This window comes from Hemicordylus capensis, chromosome 8 (assembly GCF_027244095.1).
Source record: "Hemicordylus capensis ecotype Gifberg chromosome 8, rHemCap1.1.pri, whole genome shotgun sequence".
Taxonomy (NCBI): domain Eukaryota; kingdom Metazoa; phylum Chordata; class Lepidosauria; order Squamata; family Cordylidae; genus Hemicordylus; species Hemicordylus capensis.
Genome location: NC_069664.1, coordinates 11,106,785 through 11,134,513, shown reverse-complemented (window position 1 = coordinate 11,134,513; position 27,729 = coordinate 11,106,785). Strand labels below are relative to the sequence as shown.

The 27,729-nt window shown below is 47.5% G+C and overlaps 1 protein-coding gene across 5 annotated transcripts in view; it reads right to left on the bottom strand.

Annotated features, from left to right (window-relative positions):
- ANK1 (ankyrin 1) overlaps positions 1-27,729 on the bottom strand; it is a 223,849-nt gene that overhangs the window by 179,610 nt on the left and 16,510 nt on the right. The gene's annotated exons all lie outside the window — the stretch shown is intronic.

Below are 27,729 nucleotides of genomic sequence, written 5' to 3'. Positions count from 1 at the left end.
AAGCTAAATGAGTTCTTTATGTCCGTCTTCACGGCAGAGGATATTGAGCATATACCTGTTCCTGAACCAGGCTTTTTGGGGATGGAGGCTAAAGAACTGAGTCAGATAGAAGTGTGTGGATCAGGGTGATCCAGTTGACATAGTATACCAGGACTTCCAAAAAGCTTTCGACAAAGTTCCTCATCAAAGACACCTGAGGAAACTTAGCAGTCATGGGATAAGGGCACAAGTACACATGTGGATTGCTAACTGGTTGAAAGACAGGAAACAGAGGGTAGGTATAAATGGAGAGTTTTCACAATGGAGAGAAGTAAGATCATAAATGATCTATAAGTAGGGGTAAGCAGCAAGGTGGCCAAACTTGCAGATGATAACAAACTCTTTCAGGTAGTGAAATCCAAAATGGATTGTGAGGACCTCCAAAAGGATAACTCCAAACTGAGTAAGTGGGCGACAAAGTGGCAAATGCGGTTCAGTGTTGTCAAGTGTAAAGTGATGCACATTGGGTCAAAAAAACCCAACTTCCAAGTATATGCTGGTGGGATCTGAGCTGTCGGTGACTGACCAGGAGAGGGATCTTGGGGTCGTGGTGGACAGCTCGTTGAAAGTGTCGACTCAATGTGCAGCAGCTGTGAAAAAGGCCAATTCCATGCTTGGAATCACTAGGAAGGGGATTGAAAATCAAACGGCTAATATTATAATGCCCTTATACATAACTATAGACCGACCACACTTGGAGCACTGCATACAATTCTGGTCAACCACATCTAAAAAAGGACATTGTAGAACTGGAAAAGGTGCAGAAAAGGGCAACCAAGATGATCAGGGGCCTAGAGCACCTTTCTTATGCGACAAGACTACAACACCTGGGGCTTTTTAGTTTAGAAAAAAGACGACTGCGGGGAGACATGATAGCGGTCTATAAAATCATGCATGGTGTGGAGAAAGTGGAGAGAGAGAAATTCTTCTCCCTCTCACATCACACTAGAACCAGGAGTCATCCCATGAAATTGATTGCCGGGAAATCTAGGACCAACAAATGGAAGTACTTTTTCACACAATGCATAATCAACTTGTGGAATTCTCTGCCACAAGATGTGGTGACAGCCAACAACCTGGATGGCTTTAAGAGGGGTTTGGATAACTTCATGGAGGAGAGGTCTATCAATGGCTACTAGTCGGAGGGCTGTGGGCCACCTCCAGCCTCAAAGGCAGGATGCCTCTGAGAACCAGTTGCAGGGGAGTAATGGCAGGAGAGAGGGCATGCCCTCAACTCCTGCCTGTGGCTTCCAGCAGCATCTGGTGGACCACTGTGTGAAACAGGATGCTGGACTAGATGGGCCTTGGGCCTGATCCAAAAGACTCTTCTTATGTTCTTATTTATATCCCATTATTCCTCCAAGGAGTCTAGAGTGGTATAAAGTAAAGTGTGCCAACCACAGAGCCCTGGGGTTTTCCTTTGATAGAATTTCCCTTCCTTTCCCTTTCCTTTGGAAGGGTTTGCCATTGCCTCCTCCCGCACTGTATGAGATGATGCCTTTCAGCATCTTCCTATGTCACTGCTTCCCGACAGCAGGGATTCAAACCGGCAACCTCATGCTTGCTGGGCAAGTCATTTCCCCGCTGCGCCATTAGCTGGCTGTCTATGGTGGTATATATGGTTATATTTATCCCCACAACATCCCTGTGAGGTAGGTTAGACTGAGAGAGAAGTGACTGGCCCAGAGTCACCCAGTGAGTATCAAGGCAGAGTGTGGATCTGAACTCAGGTCTCCCTGATTTGAGTCCAACACTCTAACCACTACATCACATTGGTTCTCACTAGCCAGCACTCTTTAATGGAAGAGAAGGAAAGGCACAGCCAGAGTTGTTTCAAGAATTGGAAAGGTGATTTAATGGCAGGGGTTATTTTACAGTGTTCACACTTCTAGTCTCCCATTCATTTGCAACCAGGGTGGACCCTGGTTAGCTAAGGGCACAAGTCATGCTTCCTACACTACCACAAGACCAGCTCTCAAATAATTTTAAGCTGCGTCTCATAGGAACATAGGAAGCTGCTATATACTGAGTCAGACCACAGGTCCATCTAGCTCCGTATTGTCAACACAGACTGGCAGCGGTTTCTCCAAGGTTGCAGGCAGGAATCTCTCTCAGGCCTATCTTGGAGATGCTGCCAGGGAGGGAACCTAGATGCTCTTCCCAGAGTGGCTCAATCCCCCGAGGGGAATATCAAGCTTGGGTTCCCAAATGTTGGACTACCACTCCCATCATCCCCAGATGCAGTGGCCAGCTGGAGAGGGTGGGAGCTGTAGTCCAACATCTGGGGAGTGAGTTGTAGTCCAACAATTTAGGGGACTGCTCAGTCTAACCAATACTGAAGGCTTGTAAATAGCCACTCATAGGAACACAAGAACATATGAAGCTGCCATCTGCTGAGTCAGACCATTGGTCCATCTTGTTCAGGACTGCCTTCTCTGACTGGCAGGGGCTCTCCAGGGCTTCAGGCAGGAATTCTTCCCAAGCCTACCTGGAGATGCAGTCAGGGACCCTCTGCATGCAGGGCAGATGCTCTCCTCCTGAGCTATGGCCCCACACACGCCCTGGTGTCAATGGGAGTTTTCCTTCTAAGGCAAAAAGCAGTCATGGGGAGGGGGGGGCAAAGCCCCTGCCTGCCTACCCATAGCCTCTGCCTGCCATTCTACAATCCAGATCGGAGCTCCACGAAACTATTTACATTTAAAAAAAAAAACACCAACAACAACAACACACAGGCCCCGGACACACCATAGCGACATTGCCTGGTCTGATTCACAACCATCCAAGGTGGAAAAGAACAGGCTCCTCTCAACCAGTCAGAATCTTTCCAACCTGTGGCTCTTCTGGGCCAAAAAACGGCTTGTGCTCAGGCAAATGGGAGAGTTACTTTAGGGAGGCTAATTGTTGGGGCCTCCATATTGCCTGGATTCTGAAATGCAGCCTTGCCACTCAGAGCAAGTAAGTCCAGACTTAAATTGTACAAGGAAATCCGGAGCCTGCTCCGGACAGCCCCTGAACGAAGGGGGCTGCAAGCCTAGGACTGCAGTCAGCCTCTGCAATCACACCCCTTCGGCTGGCCGCCACCGTGGATCAAAGGGGAGGTGCGCCAGCAGGGAGCCAAGAAGGAGCAGAGATCCTCTTAGCACCCGGAAATGAGGCTCTTTGATCTCCGCTCAAGGATTCGGGAGAGCAGACAGACAACAAGGGCACCTTCAGGCTTTGGGGAAAGGACTGCCAGAGTGCCTCCCACCATCAAAGGAGGCGTCTCATGTCAGCATTTCAGCTTCCAGGCTCCCCAGAGCTCTTTGCAAGAGGCTGCCACGATAGAAGCCACCTCCTTCTTCCCAACCCCATACTTGGCTTTTGTGCCAAATGGATTAGCCATTCATTCCGGCGTGTAAAGCACAACACACACCCCCGAAGCCAAAGTCTCCAATCAAAATCCAGAGGAGAACTCCACGCTGAATGGCGTTTCAACACAGCCTGAAGCCAAAGAGAGTCGCAAACCAAAGCAAAAGACAGTGTTCTTCATTGTAAGGCCCAGGGGTGGCCCCCATCAACCCTAAGTGTGACTACCCGACTTAATTGGTTATTGGGCCTGGGGGAGCTTTGGCTGAATCTGAATACCCAGCACAGCCTCACAACACCAGGGAGATTGTGGGCCCTTTGGCAGCAGGTAACCACCTGATTTACGTATTGCTTTCTTTCTATGTAAACCGCTTTGAGAACTTTGGTTCAAGAGCGGTGTATATATATTTGGAGAATGAGGAAGCAACCGTTCCCACATTCAGTGCTCCTCCAGCACAGATGGGGCTCCTTTAAGGGGAACAGAGTCAATTTGAGCCCCTGTACCACCTAATGGCAAGCGGGGAAATGACTTGACTAGCAAGCCAGAGGCTGACAGTTCGAATCCCCGCAGGTATGTTTCCCAGACGATGGGAAACACCTATATCGGGCAGCAGCGATATAGGAAGACGATATAGGAAGATGCTGAAAGGCATCATCATAATCATTATTATTATTACATTTATATCCCGCTCTTCCTCCATGGAGCCCAGAGTACTACATACTTGAGTTTCTCTTTCACAACAACCCTGTGAAGTAGGCTAGGCTGAGAGAGAAGTGACTGGCCCAGCTAGTTTCATGGCTAGATGGGGATTTGAACTCGGGTCTCCCCGGTCCTACTCCAGCACTCTAACCACTACACCACGCTAGCTCACAGTGTGCAGGAGATGGCAATGGGAAACCCCTCCTGTATTCTACCAAAGACAACCACAGGGCTCTGTGGGCGCCAGGAGTTGACACCAACTCAATGGCACACGTTACCTTTACCATCTTGGAAGGCTCACACAGGGTGCTGGGAAGCGTAGCCCTTCGCAGAGCTGTCCCCACAGAGCTCTTCAGAGAGGTCTCCATCTCTCTTACAAGGTCCTCCCAGCACTGAGAAGTGTGCACCACTCTCGCATCAAAGGTCTTTTGCCAAAGCGGCCCCTGTTCAAAAAATAGTGACAATCACTGCTCTATGGGGAAGCACTGGGAAGGGTTCCACTTCCCAGCACTCTGTGCAGGCCTTCCAAGATAGTGCAGGGGCTTAAGAGGGTTCCGTTTTCCTTAAAGGAGCCCCCCAGCACTGGGCAAAGCACAGCACTGCACCGTGAGAATGGCTGCCTCCACGTGCTGCCAGGGGACTGTGCAGAGCATCCAGCTTTAGCCCCAATAAACCATTAGTCAGGGAGCCACACTTAGGGTTGACAGGGCTGCCACTGCCTCCCAGGTCTTACAATGAAGAACATGGCCAGGAGCTCTTCAGAGGGCTTCCTCTGTCTGAAAAGCCCGTCCCAGTACTGAGAAAGCACAGTGCTGTGCGGAGGTCAGTACAGTGGGCAATGGCTCTCACACTAGGTAACATAGGAAGCTGCCATATACTGAGTCAGACCCTTGGTCCATCTAGCTCAGTATTGTCTACACAGACTGGCAGCAGCTTCTCCAAGATTGCAGGCAGGAATCTCTCTCAGCCCTATCTTGGAGATGCTGCCAGGGAGGGAACTTGGAACCTTCTGCTCTTCCCAGAGCGGCTTCATCCCCTGAGGGGAATATCTTACAGTGCTCACACATCAAGTCTCCCATTCATATGCAACCAGGGTGGACCCTGTTTAGCTTAGGGGACAAGTCATGCTTGCTACCACAAGACTAGCTTGTGCCAAAGCAGCCACTTGTGCCAAAGTGGCCCCCGCTTGAAAAATAGCGGAGATCACAGAGATAGGAAGATGTTGCTTCAGCAGAGATCTGGTCTGCTGCCTGCAATCTACAGTGATTCCAAGCAGGCCAGGGCCAACAGCAAGATGGAGGACCTTGCAGCAATCCCTTTCCCATGCCATCTCTCACCAGAAGTGGTGAGAGTCCCTGGAATTGGGTTCTGCAGCAAAGCCAGAGTTGTATTATTAGAAGCTGCTCAGTCCTAGATTCTCCCCGCCAAGCTCTTTAGGTTAGACTTCAGTGGCTGTCCCCTGCACCCATTAGGGATTTGATAGTGTACAGAGCCAGCTCTGCACAATGCTCCTCAAAGTTGCTCAATAACAGCACAGGAAAGGCAGAAAAGATGCCCTTGAAACTACCTTGGGAGACCATTCAATGGCACAGCATCCAAGGATCATTTGGACTGTGTTGGCAAAATGTAAGCATCATCTCTCACAAGGCCCCAGACTCAGGATGCCCCTAAGCAGGATGCAAGGTGGAAGACTCAGGATGAGACAGGGTGCATAGTCCCCACAGCCCAGACCCTAGGCTGTGCCACTCCACCACAACTCCCTGCACCAACAGAACTGGGAGAGCCAGGTCCAGTACCCCCTCCATATCCTGAGGATACAGCCCTGCCCTCTTGGGAAGGGTTTGGAAACTTGGAAGAACCCCCAAGGACCTGAAAATTGAGGCAGAGGCTCCCCAGCACCAGCAGAATCATTGCTTACAAAGTTGGGAAACATCCCTTTAAATTGCAGAAGACTTCCGCGGGAAAGGGTAGGGCAAACTACCTGTCCGGCCAAGTCAGCAACCCACAAAAGCCTGCATGCAGTTCCAGGCCTTTGCTGGAGCAACGTTGTTCCTGCTTTGATGTGACCATCCAGCTCAACTGTTCCTGCTCAGAGCTTCTACCCCTGACCTACTCTTGCTCTCTATCAGAGCTCTGAGATCAGCATCCTGTGTGGCTCTTACCTTCACCCAGATCCTGCCTCAGCTAAAACCTCGGCTTGGACAATGACCCCATTTGGGACAGGATACTCCCTAGTTGTCATAAGCAGTCCTACCATGAGATAAAGGCAAGTGGTGATATTAAGTAGTCTGCCTGAGGCAAAAGAGTGGAAGCTGGACAGGCCAGACCCAAGGAGCAGAGTTCACCAGAAAGTTCTTCTGCACGTGTTCCACTGAGAAGCCGTGCCAACAGTGGGAATTGTGCAAGAGAACTTCCTAGTGGATCGGGCCCCAGGCATCTTGCAGAGAAGGCAAGGGGTTAATTTTCCACCTCAGGCACAAAAAGATCTTTTCACCTTCCACTTCTAACCCTGCTCCATTCCAAAAGCTCGAGACGGTTGTAACGCTTCAGACCCAAGTCTGAAAATAAACTCTGCAAATGTAATACAAATAAGATTTTTTTTAAAAAAAAAAATTTAAAAGGCCAATTAACTTACTCTACACCCAACACCAGCTTGATCAGAAATGCTGCCAAGCTTCCCAGCCTGCTCCAAGCACACGAGCTCCAGCAAATTTCACAGAGCAACAGATAGGCCAGTGCTGTGTCTGGTTCAAGCCAAGACTACCCCACAACAGATGGCGCTGCCTGGAGCCTGCAACCCCCAAGACGGAGCAGCTTTGCAAACAGAATGAAATTGGGTTGGGGGCAGGGCGGGTCCAGTAGCCCACACTTCCCAAGCGCCACAGCAGGCAAAGAAATCTGTGATTCTGTCCTACATGGACCAATGCTGGGACTTGTCTTGACATTATTTATTATTATTATTATTATTATTATTATTATTATTATTATTAAACAGCTTTATAACCAAAAAAATGTTCTCAAAGCAGTTTACAGAGATAAAAAGGTGATTCCCATTCCCACAGGGGCTTACAACCTGAAAAGGAAGACAAGTTATACACCAGCAGCAACAGCCGCAGGAGGGATGCTGTGCTGGGGATGGAGAGGGCCAATTGCTCTCCCCCTGCTAAACAGAAGAGAGCCAGCACTTCCAAAAGGTGCCACTTTACCTAGTTGGTAGGGGGCCCACCTGCTTTGCAGTGTGTGTTCATCTCTTTCTCTCTGAACTTTCCCCCTTCTCTGTAAATCAACGGCTGTCAAAAGGGCAGTTCACACGATCAGCTCCTAGTTTTCAGTCATGTGTTGGATAACAACAAGGCCAGAAGCAGGGAGCTTGATCGTCAGTCAAGCCCCAGCTGGGTAGCATGAGCATGCCCAGCCCTGATTCCATCCCTGTCTGGGGCTTGACTGACAATCAAGTTCCCCACCTCCAACCCTGTCTTTATCTGACACATGCCCCAAAACCAGGAGCTCCCGAATCAGGGTAGGAGGCGCCTCCTACCCTAACGATGACCATGTGCACTGCCCTCTGGAGCAGGGATTCTCAATGTTGGGTCCCCATATGTTACTGGACTTCAACTCCCATAATCCCTAGCTCCAGTGGCCTTTAGTTGGGGATTATGGGAGTTGAAGTCCAATAACATCTGGGGACCCAACGTTGAGAATCCCTGCTCTAGAGTATCATTTAGGAACACAAGAAGCTGCCTCCTACTGAGGCCTCTCTGCTGAGTCAAACCATTGTTCTATCTAGCCTCAGATCTCCAGGTGGAATAAAAGGGAGATCAGCCCTGGACAGGCAAGATGTTTTCATGTCTGGAGCCCTTACATGGCACAGGAACATAGGAAGCTGCCTTCTACCAACCACCGCTCCATCTAGCTCAGAATGGTCCACACCAGGTCTGCTCAGTGTTGGGCCCCCAGCTGTTTTTGGACTACAACTCCCATAATCCCCAGCCACAGTGGCCAATATCCAGGGAGTTGTACTCCAAAAACAGACAGATTGTCCTGGAGAGAATCTATCTATGTGATCGCTAAGAGTCAACACCGACTGGACAGCACTTAATCAATCAATCAATCAATTCAAAAACAGCTGGGGGACCAAGGTTGAGCAGCTCTGGTCTACACAAACATATGAAGCTGACTTCTACCAAGTCAGACCATTGTCCATCTAGCTCAGTATTGTCTACACTGACTGGCAGCAGCTTCTCCAAGGTTGTAAGCAGGTATCTCTCTCAGCCTTATCTTGGAGATGCTGCCAGGGAGGGAACTTGGAACCTTCTTCAGGCAAGCAGGCAGATGTTCTTCCCAGAGCAGCCCCAACCCCCCTTCAGGGGAATATTTTACAGTGCTCACACATGGAGTCTCCCATTCAAATGCAAACCAGGGCAGACCTTGCTTAGCAAACAGGACAATTAATGCTTGCTACCACAATAGTGCCATCTAATGGCACAGCAGGGAAGTAACTTGCCTAGGGAGCAAAAGGTTGCCAGTTTGAATCCACACTGGTATATTCCCCAGACTATGGGAAACACCTCTATTGGGCAGCAGTGATCTAGGAAGATGCTGAAAGGCATCATCTCATACTGCACAGGAGGCATCAATGGTAAACCCCTCCTCTGTTCTACCAAAGAAAACCACAGGGCTCTGTGGGCACCAGGAATTGACACCGACTCGACGGCACAACTTTACTTTACTGCAAAACCAGCTCTCTCTCAGTTCAACAACTGGAAGACTCCAGTTGAGAAATGTTGAGAACTCCAAGAGAAATGGTGTCTTCAACAAGCAGACTTCACCAATGGAAACAATACTGTGCTTGAAGGACCAGTCTAGGAACTCCTTGAACAGGAGCTGAAAAGCCCAAGCCACTAGCCCCACCAAACGGTACCCTTCTCAATGAAGAGATTAAAAGCAGGAATTTTCCCTCTCGATCCTAAGTGAGGAGAGGGCATACACATTGCAAATACAGTATATTTTGGATTTGGATATTAGCCATGAGCAAGCTGCAGAGTCTGACCCAAGAGACCCTTCTCCAAAGCACAAGGACTCCACTAATTTATTTATTTATTTATTACATTTATAAACCACCCCATCCAGAGGTGTACAACAACTTTTTAAAAGACATACAAACACACAATTCAAAACACAGTGCTAAAACATATTAAAACAATTCAAAAACAATTAGAACCATTTAAAACCAATTAAAATACTTTTTAAAAACAACAACACTTTACAAGCCTTGGAAGGCCAGGTCAAACAAATAAGTTTTTAGGGCTCTCTTAAAGGCCGACAGTGAGCCTAAACTGCGGATATCTGCCGGGAGTGCATTCCATGGACCAGGAGCAGCTACAGAAAAGGCCCGGTTCCAAGTCGCCACCAGATGTACCTGTGGTAACTGGAGACGGACCTCTCCAGATGACCTCAACGAGTGATGGGGATCATACTGAAGAAGGCGCTCTCTAAGGTAACCCAGACCGAAGCCGTTCAGAGCTTTAAAGGTAATAACCAGCACTTTTGTATTTCACCTGGAAACATATCAGCAGCCAGTGCAGCTGTTTAAAGACAGGCATAACATGGTCTTTCCGGATTACCCCAGAGACCAATCTGGCTGCTGCATTTTGAACTAACTGAAGTTTCCGAACTACGTACAAAGGCAGCCCCACGTAGAGCGTATTGCAGTAGTCGAGCCTGGAGGTTACTAGATGATACACCACCGTTATGAGATCATTCTCTTCAAGGAATGGACCCAGCTGTCAAATCAGCCGAAACTTACAGAAAGTGCTCCTGGCCATAGCCTCCACCTGAGATACCATGGTGAGGCCTGGATCCAAGAGCACTCCCAAGCTGCATACTTGTCCCTTCTAGGGGAGTGTAACCCCATCTAGCACAGGAAGTTCTAACTTATACCTTAAATTCCGATCCCCCACAATGAGCACCTTCGTCTTGCTTGGATTCAGCTTCAATTTGTTATCCCTCATCCAGCCCATTACTGCCTGTAGGAAGGCATTTAGGGAGTGAATGCCATTCCCTGATGATGATGATGATGATGATGATGATGATGATAAGGAGAAATAGATTTGGGTGTCATCAGCATACTGATAACACCCTGCACCAAATCTCTTGATGACCTCACCCAGCAGTTTCATGTAAATATTAAAAAGCATTGGTGGCAGAATGGAGCCTGAGGGACTCCATATAATAGCTCCTGATTTAAAAAGGAACTGTCACCCAGCTCCACCATCTGGAGTCTGCCTGAAAGGTAGGAGCAGAACCACTGCAAAGCAGTGCCTCCTATCCCCAATTCCCCCAGGCGATCCAGAAGGATACCATGGTCGATGGTATCAAACGCCGCCGAGAAAGCCAAAAGAACCAACAGAGTTACATCCCCTCTGTCGATTTCCCAATAAAGGTCATCCATCAGGACGACCAAGACAGACTCAACCCCATAGCCCGCTATAAAGCCAGTTTGAAATGGGTCTAGATAACCGGTTTCCTCCAAAACCGCCTGGAGCTGGTTAGCCACCACTCTCTCAATCACCTTGTCCAACCATGGGAGATTGGAGACCGGCCTATAACTATCCATCACTGAGGGATCTAGGGAAGGCTACTTAAGAAGTGGTCTAATCATTGCCTCCTTCAAACAAGGAGGCATCCTACCCTCCTTCAGCGATGAGCTAATGATACTAACTAAGCCATTCCCAACAATCTCCCAGCTAGGTAAAAGCAGCAGGAGATAGATAGATAGATAGATAGATAGATAGATAGATAGATAGATAGATAGATAGATAGATAGATAGATAGAATATATTAATATGTATTATTAATAAGGTATATTCAGGTTATATATTTTTTTCGGATCTGAAAGAGGCAGTTAGATTTGCCAGTTTGAGCTTCTTGCTTCTATATGCTAATGTGCATATACATTCCTTGTCTCCCAGTTTCTTTCTGGGCACAAACCCCAGCGGCAACCTCAGCCTTTAAACCCACAAATGGTCTGAGTCTGGGGCTACTAGCCTGAAGGACCACCAGATCCTGTAGGAAACTGCCTGGCAGCTGAGAGAGTTGTCGGATGCCTCCCTTGGAGTGATCTTCCCGGCAGAGGTTGGGTTTAATTGAATGCATTGTAGCATCTGCTTTCTTTCACGTTGATTACAATATCTGCCCAGTTTGTTCTGGAAAGGGTTGTTTGTCGGTTGAATTAGTTAACTCAGCTAAATGTCATTGTGGCAGGGTTTGATGGGAACTGTAGTCAGCAGCGTTCCCTCTAATTTTTTCCATCTGTGTGTGGAAGGAGTTTTGTTCTGGGTGGCAGTATCAAGGCAGTGTGCGCGCACCTGCATTCAGAGTGGGGCCTTCCTGATTCAACCTGAGCGGGATCTAAAATTAACTGAGTGGGCATCAAAAACTCTTGAGCATGCTCATGGGCACACAGGCAAACGCATGTGCCTTAGAGGGAACACGGGTAGTCAGACAACCTCTGGGGACCCAAGGTTGAGAACCCCTGAGCTAACTGCTGTGCTTGTTTATCACTTTTTCTATAATGGCAAGATGTTGGTCCCCTTGCTGTTCTCTTTTAGGATGGCTGAGGTTTCAAATGGGATATTCTTAAGCCACCTTGGATGCCACTTGGCTCACAGGGAGCAAACAAATCTTTTAACAAACAAACAAACTGGATGTTGGTTTCATGCCAGACTGACGATCACGGCTTCCCACCAAGAATGCTGCGTACTGTAGTCTGGCAAGGGTGCAAAGATTCCCTGGGAGAGATCTCTAGCTGCCTTCCTCCTCCATTGCCCTTGTATTATTTGTTTTTTAGAACTCCCCTGGGATAGGAATGGCTGTTAAATCAGTTTAAACCTGTGGTGTAGTCATGCTGGCAGCATCAGTCCACAAGGCAGTTCTTTTTGCAGGCACAGAAGCCGACAAGACACAGTGGAAACGTTGCTGCAGCAGCTGCATTTAGACCTCCTCCACAACTAAGCACCTCCCTGAGCCGAAGGTGTGGAGCATTCAGACAGGGAGCCCTATCAGCCTCAGTCTGACTCTCGGTGACTCTGGGCAGGGCCTGCAATTGCTCATGTGCCTCCCTTACGCTGCTCCCAATAACCTTCAGTCTGGCTGTTCTTTCTGTTTTATCGCTCAGGTCATATATTTCTGTCCTCTCATGTCTTTTAACTCATGCTTTAGGAAAAAGATTATTCTTACTACCTTTTAGGCGCTTAGGCCCTCATGTTATTTACTATTTTTAGTATTTTTAGTCCTTTTAGTATAGGTAATCATTTTTTAAATCTAATTTCACTTTTAACATGGAATCACCCTTATACTTTTAACATTGGCTTAGTATTTTTAATATTCTTAGTCCTTTTAGCAACAATATGTACTATTTTATAAGCATTTATCTTTTATCTAATCTCACTTTTATGCTGGTCTGTGATCGTAATAAAGATTGATTGATTGATTCAGGAGCATCTGTCCAGCACTTTGTTTCCCACCGCATCCATTAGATGCCTTGAAATCAGATTCCCCCTCCTGCTTCTGCTCCCCTACAACTAGTATACAGAGGCACCTTCTCTCTGAGCCTGGAGGAAGCCTAGAGCCATCAAGACTTGTAGCCACTACTGGACCTGCCCTCCAGGAATTTGTCTCAGTCCTGCTTAAAAGCATCCAAGCTGGTGGCCATCACCACATCCCATGGCAGAGAACTCCATAGATTAATTATCATCACTCTTCCAGAGAGCTCAGATGCCCGGTTTAAATATTTTTCCTTAACCGTCCCAGCCAAGAAACCCAAGTCACCTTTTCTCGTGATGCAAGGGAGCGGGGAGCAGATTCTGTCTCCATTTATTATTTCTATATATTATTATACAGTCACTAGACACTGTGCAACAGCCACCTAATGGAGCAGCGGGGAAATGACTTGACTAGCAAGCCAGAGGTTGCCGGTTCGAATCCCTGCTGGTATGTTTCCCAGGCTATGGGAAACACCTATATCAGGCAGCAGCAATATAGGAGAATGCTGAAAGGCATCATCTCCTACTGCTCGGGAGGAGGCCAATGGTAAACCCCTCCTATATTCTACCAAAGACAACCACAGGGCTCTGTGGGAGCCAGGAGTCAATATCAACTGGACAGCACCATTTACCTTTAGACGCTGTGCATAAATCAAGCTGAAAAGACACAGGCCCTGATCTGACCTCAGGCCAACATTCTAAGAGCCCAGACACAGAAGGGAAAGGATGCTGAAGGGGGGGAAGTCAAATTGCATCGCTGGAAGCCACAGTCTGGCAGGCAGAATCCACTGCGGCCACCCCACTGCCCAGCAGAGTCCAAGGCAAGCACACAGGAGCAAGGCAGATAAAGATCAACAGGAGTTTTAAAATGTAATTATTTATATTTTTAACCGCGATCCCATTTTTGCCTAAAAATGGATCCAAAGTGGCCCATGACAACCAGAATCATTAAAAACAAATCCATAAAATGAAATGCAATCAACAAACATAAACAGCCTCAATATCACAAAATGGCATCAAGCAATTCACAGAACAGCAATTCAAATCGGAGGGGTTTTGAAATTTTATTTCAGACAAATTTCATAGATAGACAGAACATTTCAGTGTCTCTTTAAAAAAAAAAGAACACAACATATGACTTTAATACAAACCAACATATTAAAGTCAAGCTAGTTTTAAAAACAGGGAGGAAGAAAGAAAGAAATAAAAAGGAAATATAACAGAAATATGATTAGGATGGAGGCATCCCTAGTTGCTCTTAATATGGTTATTGTGCTACTACTTTAAAAAAATGAAGAGAAGCTAAAACCTTCTATAAAACAAACTCTTTTTTTTACATAAAAGAAATAAATTGTGGGAGAAAGATATTCATCTTCCGAAGTGCACCCTTATAAATCTGGCACAACAGTCTCCCTGTTCTTATTCCTAGGAATACATACTTAGGATTGTCAAGTAAACTTCAGAGACATGGAGACATTCACTTTAAGGCAGGGGTTCTTAACTTAGAGGTCACCATTGTTGCTGGACTACAATGCCCAGCGTGGGGTAGTGATTAGAGTGCTGGACTAGGACTGGGGAGACCCGAGTTCAAATCCCCATTCAGCCATGGAACTCGCTGGGTGACTCTGGGCCAGTCACTTCTCTCTCAGCCTAACCTACTTCACAGGGTTGTTGTGAGGAGAAACTTGAGTATGTAGTACACCGCTCTGGGCTCCTTGGAAGAAGAGCGGGAGATAAATGTAAAGAAAACAAAAATAAAATTCCCAGTCACAATGGCTGAAGACCCATCTTTCTTCAATCTGAGGGATGTCCGAAAGCCCATCATCCCCATTGCTGAGGGCCACTATAGCAGGGAATGGTGGTATTTGAAGTCCAACATCAGGGGACCCATTTTAAAGGGGGGAAGCAAAGCATAGTTACCTATGGGGAGGAAAGCTGGTTTTGCAACAGTGAGTGTGAATTGTCACCTTTGCTAAGCAGTGTCTGACTTCATTTGCATTTGGATGGGTGACTGCATGTGAGCATCCCTTAGTGGGTGGGGCCATAGCTCAGTGGAAGAGCCCCTCTTCTGCATGCAGAAGATCCCAATTCAATCCCCAACAGCATCCCCAGGTGGAGCTGTAAGAAACTCCTGTCTGATACCTTGGAGAGCCGCTGCCAGTCAGTGCAGACAATACTGAGCTAGATGGACCAAGGTTCTGACTCAGTAGGAGGCAGCTCCCTCTGTCCCGGGCAGCAGAAATGAGTGGTAAAGTCCTGAGATGGGCAGAGTGGGCTGCACCACTTCACGCTGCAGGTGGGAATAACAATGTTAAAAGGCCATTGTGGCAGGGGATGATGGGAATTGTAGTCCAGTCACAACTGGGGACCCACACTTGGTAACCCCGGGCTAGGCAAAAGCACAAAAGGACCAAAATAATGGAGATCGCGCTCATCCAACTTCATAGCAGCCTAGATCCATGGTGGATGACTTACCGCAAGAGCAGTCACTGCTTTATTTCTTTCACTCTGCAGAATCCCAGCTCTGTCTGCCACCTGGATAAATCCTACCAGTTGTCTGGGGCGATATAGGCAAGGTAAAGGTAAAGTGTCCCATTGAGTCGGTGTCAACTCCTGGCGACCACAGAGCCCAATGGTTGTCTTTGGTAGAATACAGGAGGAGTTTACCATGGCCTCCTCCCACACAGTCTGAGATGATGCCTTTCAGCATCTTCCTATATCGCTGCTGCTCAATATAGTTCCAGCAGGGATTCGAACCGGCAACTTTCTGCTTGTTAGTCAAGCATTTCCCCGCTGCACCACTTAAGGCCCATCTAGCTCAGTATTATCTACACTGACTGGCAGCACCTTCTCCAAAGTTTCAGGCAGGAGTCTTTCCCAGCCTTACCTGGAGATGCTGCCAGGGATTGAACCCGGGACCTTCGGCATTCAGAACAGATGCTGTGCATTGAGCTCTGGCTCTATCCTCTGAGGGGAACATCTTACATCCCTCACACGTAGTCCCCTATTCACATTCAAATGCAAACCAGGGCAGCCCTGCTTAGCAAAGGGGATGCTTGGTGCTTGCTAGCACAAGACCCGCTCTCCTCCACTGGCAATTCACCCACCAAACAAACTGCAGTACTCCGCAATAGAGGCATCCCAGGATCCCTTCCTTAGCAGAGGCAGCAGATGGTGGGCGGTGGGGTGGTGGTGAGGGGAGGCTGAGACTTCCCCCCACTTCCCGAAGAAGATCGGAAGGGCAGTGGCAAGGCTGAAATGCAGCCCTTGGCTCACCTCCCCTGTGTCCTCAACCAGCCCTGTGGTGCTTGCAGCCTGCGTGGCTTCCCCCTCACTCTGCTCCGGGCAGCCCGGACTGAATGCTGAGAAAGACTAGCAAGGAGAGAGCGGCATCAGCCACACTCACAGCCCCGCAGCCCCCTCCTTCCCCGCTCGAAGGTTGCTGCAACCTTCTCTTGCCGCTCGCACAACTCCGGCTGGCTGCCCCTTGCTGGGAGGAGAGCCCAGGTCAGACCTCCTTGCTTCCCGCGCACGGGCTGTCAATAAAAGGGCCGGGACTGCTCCTGCAGCAAATGGGTGACCAGCTCTGCCTCTCTGCAGCGGTTAGCCGTTCGGGCTCCAGCCTATGCAATTACCTAGGTGCAGTCTTGAGTAGACACACAACATACATATTACGAAAACACACTCTCTCTCTCTCACTCACTCACACACACACACACACACACACACACACTCACACTCACACTCACACTCACACTCACACTCACACTCACACTCACACTCACACTCACACTCACACTCACACTCACACTCACACTCACACTCACACTCAGGCATTGCTATAACTGAGAGAAAGGGTTCAAAGAACACGGGCCCCCAGCTCCTGAGGGGCCTCCAGCTCCATCCCTCCCTATTATCTTCATTATCTGGGGGGCTGCCAGAGAGAGAGATGAACACGGGCCCCCTCTCTCCTAGCTACACCTCTGCACTCACACTATCCCCTGCCTGCACAGATCTACAAAATCCTGTCTGGCTTCTCCTACCCCTCTCCTGCAACCTCTTCCCCTTCTGCCCAGCCAGACACTTTTGAGCCACGCTCACAGCCTTTCAGGTCACCCTGCGAAAGCCAAGGGTTACAGGGCTTCAGAGTCCCAGATTTATTTATTTCTCTCTCTCTCTCTCATATATACACACACACAGAGCGCCAAAATGGCCCCATTCTCCTCCTCAGATATTTATGGATCCTGCTTCAGCGTTTTGGCGAATCATCATTTTTTCGCCAGGATCCAAAATTGGATGTTGCAGCTGGAGGACTCTATAACCTATTTCTGCAACGCAAAACGAGAACAGGCGGATTGGCAGCTGGGCGCTGGGAGACACTCTGATGCTCCTGACCTTATTGCTCTCCCCCCCCCACGCCCAAGGGCTTTTGTTTTGCTTCCTCTCTTCCCAAATCAGCTTGCTGCAGTCGTGAGAAGGCACTTGCCAACCACCAGCAGAGCTGGTGCCACCTAATGGTTAGAGCACCAGGGAGATCTAGGTTCAGATCCCCACTCAACCACAAACCTTTGGGTGACCTTGGGCCAGTTGCTCTTGCCTGGCCTGACCCTAACAGAGTGGTTGTGACAGGGAGGGGAATACGTGCACAGCCCTAAACAAGAAAGAGAATGAGCCTGAACCAATGAAGAGGAAGCTGGACGGCACACCGGAGGATTCGAGCACTGCCTCTACCATATTCTCACAGTATGCCCCTACCATATTCAGCAGAGTGTTTTTGCAAAGACAAAGGTATCGCTCTTTTGCTATGACCCAGGCAGTGCCTGAGATCCAATGCCCCAAACGCAGCCACAGCCCAAGTATCCCTTGCCAAACAATTTACCTTGGGGGCAGTGTTCCCTCTAACAGGGAATCCCAGATGTTGTTGGCTACAACTCCCATAATTCCCAGGCAAAGGCCATTGCAGCTGGGTATGCTGGGAGTTGTAGTCAATAACCTCTGGAATTCTCTATTAGAGGGAATGCTGCGTTGGGGGCAATTCCAAGGCTAACAGAATCAGCCATGTTGCCACTTTTTCCAATGCTCATAAGCAAATTTTCAAGTTGATATTATACATACCCACTGGCAAGAGAAAAATCTCCTACTATCATTTTACAAAACCCTAAAGTATGAGCAGATAGTATCTGAAATGTGCAAAATACGTTGGTATCAATCCGAATTTGTGGGCATTGCTTCTGATTCCGTTACCAATGTATTTTTGCACATTTCAGACACCATCTGCTCATACTTAAGGGTTTTATAAAATGATGACCTTATAGTAGATGTTCTCTTGCCAGTGGGCATGTACAACAATAACCTGAACATTTGTTTATGGCTACAGTCATTGAAAAAGGGGTAGCATGCCCAATACCATTAACCTTGGAATTGCCCTCTTCTTCCTCAGAGTCCCAGCATACCTGCTTCCCTATCCACTTACCACCTGGGGGTGGGGCTGTAAGTCAGTGGCAAAGCATCTGTTTTGTCTGCAGAAGAACCCAGGTTCAATCCCTGGCAGGGGATTCTCCAGGAAGGGCTGGCAAAACCCTCGTCTTCTGAAACACCAAGTTACTGCTAGTCAATGTGGCCAATACAGAGCTCAATGGAGCAATGCTCTGACTCAGTTTTGCAGCCCTGCCATAGGAGATCTTTTTAACTGGAAATGCTGCCAGGGACTGAACCTGCCTGGTCCTCCTGTCCTTCAGGACAAGGTTGCTAAGTGACTGGGGGAAAGGCTTTCTTGGCGATGCCACTCTGCTTACAGAGCACACTCACTAGAGAGAGATGTCTGCCACCCTTCCGTTGAAGTTCCAGGTGCCAGTACAAGGCTTTCATTTTATTTTGTTAATGCATTTTCCTGGGGAGTTTGGTTATTTATTTATTTATTTAATTTATTATTATTATTATTATTATTATTATTATTATTATTATTAACTCGATTTCTATACCGTCCTTCCCAAAATGGCTCAAAATTACAGAGAAAAATAATAAATAAATAAGTTGCACCCCTGTCCCCAAAGGGCTCACAATCTAAAAAGAAACATTAGATATACACCAGCGACAGTCAATGCAGATACTGTGCTGGGGGTGGATAGGGCTAGTTATTCTCCCCCTGCTAAATAAAGAGAATCACCACATTAAAAGGTGCCTCTTTGCCAAGTTAGCAGGGGTTAGTTTATTGTGCAGCACCTAGTTGGTATTATTATTTTTTGCATTTATATCCCACTCTTCCTCCAAGGGGCCCAGAGTGGTACACATAGTTACTTGTCCTCACAACAATCCTCTGAGGTAAGTTAGTCTGAGAGAGAACTGAGTGGCCCACAGTCACCCCATGAGTTGCATGGCTGAATGGGGATTCGAACCTGGGTCTCTGCAGTCCTAGTTCAACACTCTAATCACTGCACTGTGCTGTCTCTCATTACTCAGAACGATTTTATCCGGCTTTTTCTGAGTACTTTTTCTGAGTACTTTTTCTGAGTACTCTCCTGGTGGTTTGATATTCCAGCACTGTTTTAACCCTGCCACTTTTATGATCTATATTCTAAAAATCCCCTTTGCATAACCGGATTTCATTTTGTCACTGCCCGCATTGGGCGTTTGTTCTCCAAGCTGAAAAGCTATAAATGTTCAAAATAAATAAGAAGTTGTGCTCCCACCTGACCAACGTCCTTGAGTGCACCCCTTAATTTTCTCCCGTTGAAGCAAATGGTTGCCTTCCACTCCTTTGGTGGTAAAATGCCTACAGCTCCTGACTGCTCCCTGCCTACGGCTCCTGCTCCTGACTGCTCCCTGCCTACGGCTCCTGCTCCTGACTGCTCCCTGCCTACGGCTCCTGATTGGGAGTTGCCTGACCTTCACTGACAACACAGACACCGCCCCCTACGGAATGGATACAACATACATCTGCACAGAGATGCTTTGCAAATATATGTGTGTGCATGCACACAGAGAGAAAGACACACACACACACACACACACACACACACACACACTACAAAGACTTATCCATTCTCACATTTGCAGCACCCATGACAGCAGCGAGCGCTTCACCAGTAAATACTACACAGCAGCATGAGTTGCAGTGTTCATTTCACTTCTCAATGAGCTGCAGTCTGTTCGATCTGAGATTCCCTGTCTCTTGACTGACGGTGGGCAAGGAGAGAGAGAGCACGTGCCTGGATGCAGGGGGGGGGCATTTATTAGGCTTTTGCAGGGCTGCTGGGTGGGACGGGCTGCATTGCCACTCTGCAGGCTATTAAATTATTCAGGTACGGATGGGCTTCCTGTATGCAGGCTGCCAGGCTGCCTGAGCCAAGGTGACTGAGCAAATTTCAGGAAACTTCATTTGGGAGCAGAGCAGACTGCTCCAGCCCAGACTGGCTACTGTTTTCCACTGGCGGGGGGCCCCAGTGAGTTCCCCCTCAGGATTGGGAGCAAGACCTGCATGGAGGAACAAGTCAAGCTGGACTCGGAAGAGTCTGGAAGAAGCAAAACTACAAGGCCGTGATGCTGGAGCTAGCCCTTTGGAAGAGGAAGAGGACCAGAGGAAGGCTTAAGTGCAGCTGGTTCAGCACCACCCTACAGATGTCTCTTCTTGTGGTCTTCAGGTTAATCTCCCAAACCAGCAGCAACTCAGGACCATGGACAGCTCTCCCAGCACCAATTAAGGCCTCAACAATACCTTTCAATTTGTATGCCCCACGGAGTTCAAGTATTGTCTCTGACTTGCTGGATTTCAATGTGTAGGGGGTTCTTTGATTTGAAGGAACATTGCAATGGTAAACCCCTCCTGTATTCTGCCAAGAAAACCACATGGCTCTGTGGTCACCAGGAGTCGACGCCAACTTGTCAGCACAATCCTTCCTTTCTTTCAGTCATGAGAGACCCTGTCCACAGCCCGAAACAGCATCACACAGACACAGACACCCCAGTGAGAGCAACCCCAATACTCCCATCTCCAGCCATTTTTACCACATACACAAAAACTGCTCAACGGGGCAGCATCCAGACAGCCACTGAACTGAATGATGGGACATAAGCTAGTCCTGACTAACTTATCTCATTTGGCCTTGGGGGTTCCACGAGACACAGTATTGTCCCCCATGCTGTTGAACATCGACATGAAACTGCTGGGAGAGGCCATCAGCGGGTCTGGACTGAAGTGCCGTCAATATGCAGATGACACTCAGGTCTGCCTTTTCCGACATCCAGTCCTAGGGAAGCAGTGGATGTACTGAACCGGGGGCTGGAGGCAGTGATGGGCTGGATGTGGGCTAGAAAACTGAGGTTAAATCCAGACAAGGCGGAAGTGCTGCTGGTCAGTAGAAAAGCAAATCAGTATAGGGTGATTCAACCAGTGATGAGGTTCTCCTCCCCTTAAAAGAGCAAGTGCACAGCTTGGGGGTGTTGCTGGACCCAGCTCTGCTTTGGGATGTTCAGGTGGAGGCGGTGGCCAGGGGTGCCTCTGCACAGCTTTGACCTTCCTCGAGAAGGCAGATCTGGTCTAGTGCTGGCAAGCATGAGTTGTCCCCTTTGCTAAGTGGTGTCCACCCTGGTTGCATTTGAATGGGAGACTACATGTGCAAACACTGCTAGATATTCCCCTTAGGGGATGGGGCCATAGCTCAGTGGCAGAGCATCTGTGTGCTTGCATGCAGAAGGTTCCAAGTTCCCTCCCTGGCATCTCCAAGGTGAGGCTGAGAAAGATTCCTGCCCGCAACCTTGGAGAAGCCACTGCCAGTCTGTATAGACAATACTGAGTTAGATGGACCAATGATCTGACTCAGTATATGGCATCTTCCTGGCCACGGTTACCCATGCCTTAGTCACACTGCAGCTAGATTACTGTGATGGGCTCAACGTGGGCTGCCCTTGAAGAATATTCGGAAACTTCCATTGGTGCAGAATGCAGCCGCCAGGGTTCTCTCTGGAACTGCTCACTCAGAGCATATTACACATATTCTGAAAGAACTGCACTGGCTGCTAGTTTGTTTCTGGATAAAATTCTAGGTGCTGGTTATTAGCTTTAAAGCCCTTAATGGTTTAGGCCCTGGATACCTGAAGGACCTCCTACTCCCAAGTGTTTCTGCCTGCCTAATGAAGTTGTCAGAGGGGCCTTTGCTCCATGTGCCAACGCTGAGAGAGACTAAAAGGTTGTGCACGCAGGACCTTCTCTGCTGTTGCCCCCAGGCTTTGGAATGCTCTCCCATTGTATGTCTGCTCTTTGACATCTGTGGCTGCTTTTTAAAAAGATCTAAAGACCTTTTTATTTCTTCAGACTTTTACCCCTTAAGAGCTGCCAGGTCTCTCCGCTCTCCTACTTCTTTTGTCTTTTTTATGGCGGTTGTTTTTTGTCTCTTTGTAGTTTTTACTGTTTAACTGATTTTAAGGTTTATTTTCCAAAATTATTTCTATGGAATTTTATTGTATTTTAACTTTTGTAAACTGCCTTGGGATGTTTTATGGAAGGCGGTATAAAAATTGAATGAATGAATGAATGAAATAAAGGGTTTTGATCCTGACTAACTAGTCTGGATGCTGGCCATTGTTAAAAGGGAAAGCCATCTTTGGTCACTTTCTCTTTCATTCCCTATCACAATAACACCTCCAAACCAATATCAATCAAGAGTCTTGTGGCACTTAAAGAGTAACCATTTTTAAGCCTTAAAATGCCACAAGATTCCTTGTCGTTCTTGCTGCAACAAACTAATACAGCCACCACTCTGGAAGAGGTGCCTGAGAAAGCAGCCAGACCTGCCCTCAACATGCAGCCTCACTGGTTAAAATGGGCTATTGCCGATTAATCAAGCACAGCTCTAGCTGATTAATTTACTGATTAAATCTTGCAGCTTCACTTGGAAGTAAATCATATTGATTTCAGTGGAACTTGATTCCACAGATAATCCATTATGTAGGTCAGGTATCTTCATATCTGCATCGCGATCACAATCTATGCATCAGCAAAAATGTCCAAAAAAATGCTGGGCTATCATATTTTAAGGCCGGACGATAGATAAGCTTGTTTTCTTGCTGTTCCATTTGTAAATTCTAATCTTATACTGACCTACCATCGACCACTTGCAGAAGCACTTTTTAAAAAAACAATTGGTCTTAGTCTCTGTCTCTCGAGGCAGAAACACAGAGGGTGGTTGAACATTAGTTGCATGCATTGCATGTAGCATCCTGGCTGAACATCACCTGTGGCCCAAGGCACAACCAAGGCATGGAACTTATACATCTCACTGGTACAATCCTTGGGTACAATTGCAGCATTGGTACCTGCAGAGTGTTCTCTTTGGGGCCAGCTGCTAGAAGAGGGACCAGTGCCCCAAGATTACATGAAGTGTGTCCAGTAGCTTAGATAGCCTTAAAGAGGGAGCCTTTATGGAAACAAACCAACTGTCTATCTGTGGCTCTTCACCACAATAGCTAAATGGATGCACTGTCTTTGGGCTCCACAAAAGTACCTGGCTGGCTGGCCACTGTTGGAAATGGGATACTAGGCTAGAGAAACCTTTGCTTTGATCAACATAGGAAGCTGCCTTATAGCAAGTCAGAACGTTGGGCCATTGATCTCAGTATCGTCTGCACAGACTGGCAGTGGCTTCTCCAAGGTTTCAGGCAAGAGTCTCTCCCAGCCCTACTTGGAGATACCAGGAATTGAATCAGGACCTCCTGTATGCAAGTATGCAGATGCTCTACCACTGAGTTTAGCCCCATCCCCTAAGGGATCTTACAGCCCTCATGTAGTCCCCCATCCAAATGCAAACCAAGCCAAACCTTGTTTAGCAAGGGAGACAACTCATGCTCACTTTCACAAGACCAGCTCTCCTCTCTGTCCCCCATGCCAAAGCTTGCAAGGGTTGGTTTGGAAAGGGGGCTGGACCCACTGTTCCCTCTAAGGCGTGCGCACAATCACAGGTTTTCTGATGCCACTCAGTTAATTTTAGATCCCGCTCAGGTTGAATCAGGAAGGCCCCATTCTGAATGCATGTGCACACACAGTGCCTTGATATTGTTGCCCAGAACAAAAAACTCATTCCACACACAGATGAAAACAATTAGAGTGACCACTGGCTGGACCCCACACCCACCCACCCATGAGCATGGGGCAAGAAATTGTTTTTCACTTTCACCACAATTCCTTGGCCTTGGGTGCCATAGTTTCAAAAGGGTTCTTGTCAGAGTGAGCCCGAAAAGGAAAAGAGGGAACACAAGGATCATGCCACGCTTTGCAAATCATGAGCTCCTTGTATAAATAGCAGCTCTGCTTCAAGATGGGCTTTCCTGCAGCTGTTTCCCTGCCAAATGATGCATTTGGCTGACCGGTTTGCAGCTCTCTCTTTTTTTTTTTTTTTTTTTTTTTTTGCAAACTCACTTCCAGGCAATGGAAATAGATGCACCAAGGCTCATTACTAAATGACACTAAGAAGTGCCTTTAGACACACTGGTGTTGGGCAACGTTACCTGAGAAGCAGCTGCAGGAGGGAATTTTCATTTTTTTAATGCACAAAGCAGTTGAGGAAAGAAGGAAAGAAAGCTTCACTCTCAACTGACATGGATCAGCATAAGGGAAACACACCTTATCTTTCAGCTCCTTGGTTCCCTGCACATTCATCATTCCCCCATCTCTTCCTTCTCCCACTGCCAGATCAACCTACCTTCAAGTCTTCTCAATGTCAGGCTGTGAGCCTGCAGGGCTGGTCCTGAATCTGGGGCTAAGTAATGTCAGATGAGGGGAGGAGAGCTGGCCTTGCGGTAGCAAGCATGACTTGTCCCCTTTGCTAAGGATGGCCCACCTTGGTTTGCACATGGATGGGTGACTACATGTGAGCACTATAAAATATTCCCCTAAAGGGATGGGGCCGTAGCTCAATGGAAGAGCATCTGCTTTGCATGTTCAGTTCCTGGAATCCCCAAGTAGGGCTGAGAGAGACTCCTGTCTGAATCCCTGGAAAGCCACTGCCAGTCAGTGTAGACAGTCCTAAGCTAGATGGACCAATAGTCTGACTCGATACAAGGCAACTTCCTATGTTTCGGGTGGGGATTCAGCCTATGCAGTGCAGCCAAGTGCTGACCAAATCAGGAACCCACTGCAAGCGTTCTCAAATTTGGGTCCTCAGATGTTGCTAGACTACAGCCTGCATAATCCCCAGTCACAATGGCCAATAATGGGAGTTGTAGTCCAACAACATATGTGGATCCAAGCTTGGGAGCCCTTGATGCATCCAGTAATATATACCAGAGAGCCCAACAAAAGCAGCCAAGTCAGTACCACGGACAGCAATTCCCTACCCAATCAACAGAACTTAAAGGTAAAGTTGCGCCATCAAGTTGGTGTCGACTCCTGGTGACCACAGAGCCCTGTGGCTTTCTTTGGTAGAATACAGGAGGGGTTTACCATTGCCTCCCATTGCTTACCATGCTGTATGAGATGATGCCTTTCAGCATCTTCATATATCACTGCTGCCCAATATAGGTGTTTCGCATAGTCTGGGAAACATACCAGCAGGGATTCAAACCAGAAACCTATTGCTCGCTAGGCAAGGCATTTCCCTGCTGTGCCATTAGGTGGCTAGCAACAGAGCCTACCCCAGGGATATATTGATGGTTGCACACTATCTTTGAGACAGCTGAAATGCATGTAGACTAACACCTCCTACTCGCATCTGTCTTGGATCCATCTTGATGCTTTTCTGCAGTGTTTACTTTGCTCATTCTTTATATATTTAGACTGTAAGTTCCTCAGGGCAGGGACCTGTCTTTGGAGGGGGGACAGTTATGCTCTTTTATAAAGAGTGATGATATATTTGATGCTAGGTACATAGTAAATCAAAATAAACCAAACTGATCTAAAAAGGGAGGTTGCAGAAATAACCTGGGAATCAAAACAACTGATATGAAACACTAGAAAGTTGGCAAAAGGTTTTTAAATGCACAGTGTGGCTCAGCTCATCTGTATTTATTGTTAAATTTATCATTTAAAAAAACATAGAAGTATGATCTTCAGCAAACAAACAACTAATATTTATATACTGCTTTTCAACCAAGGTCCCCAAAGCGATTTACACAGATATAACAATAATAAAGTAATAAGATGGATCCCTGTGCCCAAAGGGCTAACAGGCTACAAAGAAACATAAGACAGACACCAGCAACAGCCACTGGAGGGATGCTGTGCTGGGGCTGGATATAGCCAGTTGCTCTCCCCCTGCTAAATAGAAGAGTATCACCACTTTAAAAAGGTGCCTCTTTGCTCAGTTAACGGGACAAATTTTCAAAGAGGGGTGAGGGCAGAAGGAAAGAACTGGAATTCCAGCAGTTGATATTACAAGAGCCCTTCACTCAGCATCAAAGGAGCCTTTTTCTTACTGCTGTTCCTCATGCATTCTTTCTCCAAAGGAAAAAGCCACAGGTTCTGCAGACACAACCTACCATATTTACCCAAACAGAAGACAACTCTGAATTTAAGACTCTCTTAAAAATAAAGATTGAATATAGGTTACACCAGCATATATCTGTATCTACCGGAAAGGAAGACGACGACTGAATTTAAGATGACCCCCATTTTCTAACATTAAAGAACTGGGGGGGGGCTAATCAGGTAAATGTGGTATTAGCTTCTCCTCCCTCTCAGCATTCCCAGAAGCACTTTCCTTGTCCAAGCCAGTGCAGGAGGAGGGGGACAGAGCTGCTCATATTTAAAAATCCTGAACATTACAGAGATTTTAATTGCGACTAAATGCTTCCCCAATAGTCTACATTCTAACATACTATGATGAATTCAGTTTGCAGGAAGGGATACCTCTGCAAAGGGAATACTTCATTGCAGGGTTCAGGATGGACCTTTCATTTTGCATTTACTGAGTGGGAGAGGGGTGGTTTTCAAAACACAGGAGTGGGCCACTGGATCAGAAGGCAGGCTTGGCTTGGTTTTAGCTCCGCTCTTGTGTGAAAGATGAAGCACAACTAACACCAGCTTCAGCTCAATGCCTTCATAAAAAAGCCACTTCAGTTGCCCTGTGTGGACGATGCAAGTTGCTCCTGCAGAATTTACTCAGTTGTAGAAAATAAATGGAGAAGTTGGCCAGAGAATGTTGCTGATTCAGTAGGAAATACTGTTCCTCCTGCGCTTTCTGGACTCTTGGGATTTTTCTGGTGCCTTAAGGGCTTCACTGCCATTATTTTAAAGCAGAGGTTCTCAAACTTGGGTCCCCAGATGTTGCTGGACTACAATTTCCATCACCCCCAGCAGCTGGGGATAATGGGAGTTGTAATCCAACAACATCTGGGAACCCGGGTTTGAGAACCTCTTCTTTAAAGCACTCAGATTACCCTGCTTTAAAGCACTTGGGTTATCCTATACCTCCCCTACAACACATAAGCCATGGAATCCTGGCCCTGAGAAGCCAACAACCACTCAGCCTGCCCATGCTGCTCCCATCAGGGGTGGGGCAGGGGGAGGAGAAGGAAATACTATGGAAGGTAGTCCCAGCCCAAAGGTTTAGGAGCCAGACAATAGACACTTGTAAAAATTACTGGACGTAGGGATGGACATTGTGGAGGGGAGGGTACATGGGCTTTCTCTTTATTCTCTTTAAGGGAGGAGAGCTGTTCTTGTGGTAAAGGTAAAGTAAGTCAGTTTTGACTCCTGGCGCCCAAAGAGCCCTGTGGATGTCTTTGGAAGAATACAGGAGGAGTTTACCATTGCCATCTCCCGTGCAGTATAAGATGACGCCTTTCAGCATCTTCCTAGATCGCTGCTGCCCAATAGAAATATTTCCCATAGTCTGGGAAACATACCAGCAAGGATTCGAACTGGCAACCTCTGGCTTTGCTAATCAAATAATTTCTCGCTGTGCCACTATGCGGTAGAGCATCTGCTTTGTATGCAGAATGTCCCACAGTGAGCATGAATTGCCCCCTTTGCTAAGCAAGGTCTGCCATGGTTAGCATTTGGATGGTGACTGCATGTGAGCACCATCTGCTGTGAGCTATTCCCCTTAGGCAGTGTGGCCATAGCTCAGGGGTAGAGTATCTGCTTTGCATGCAGAAGGTCCCAGGTTCAAT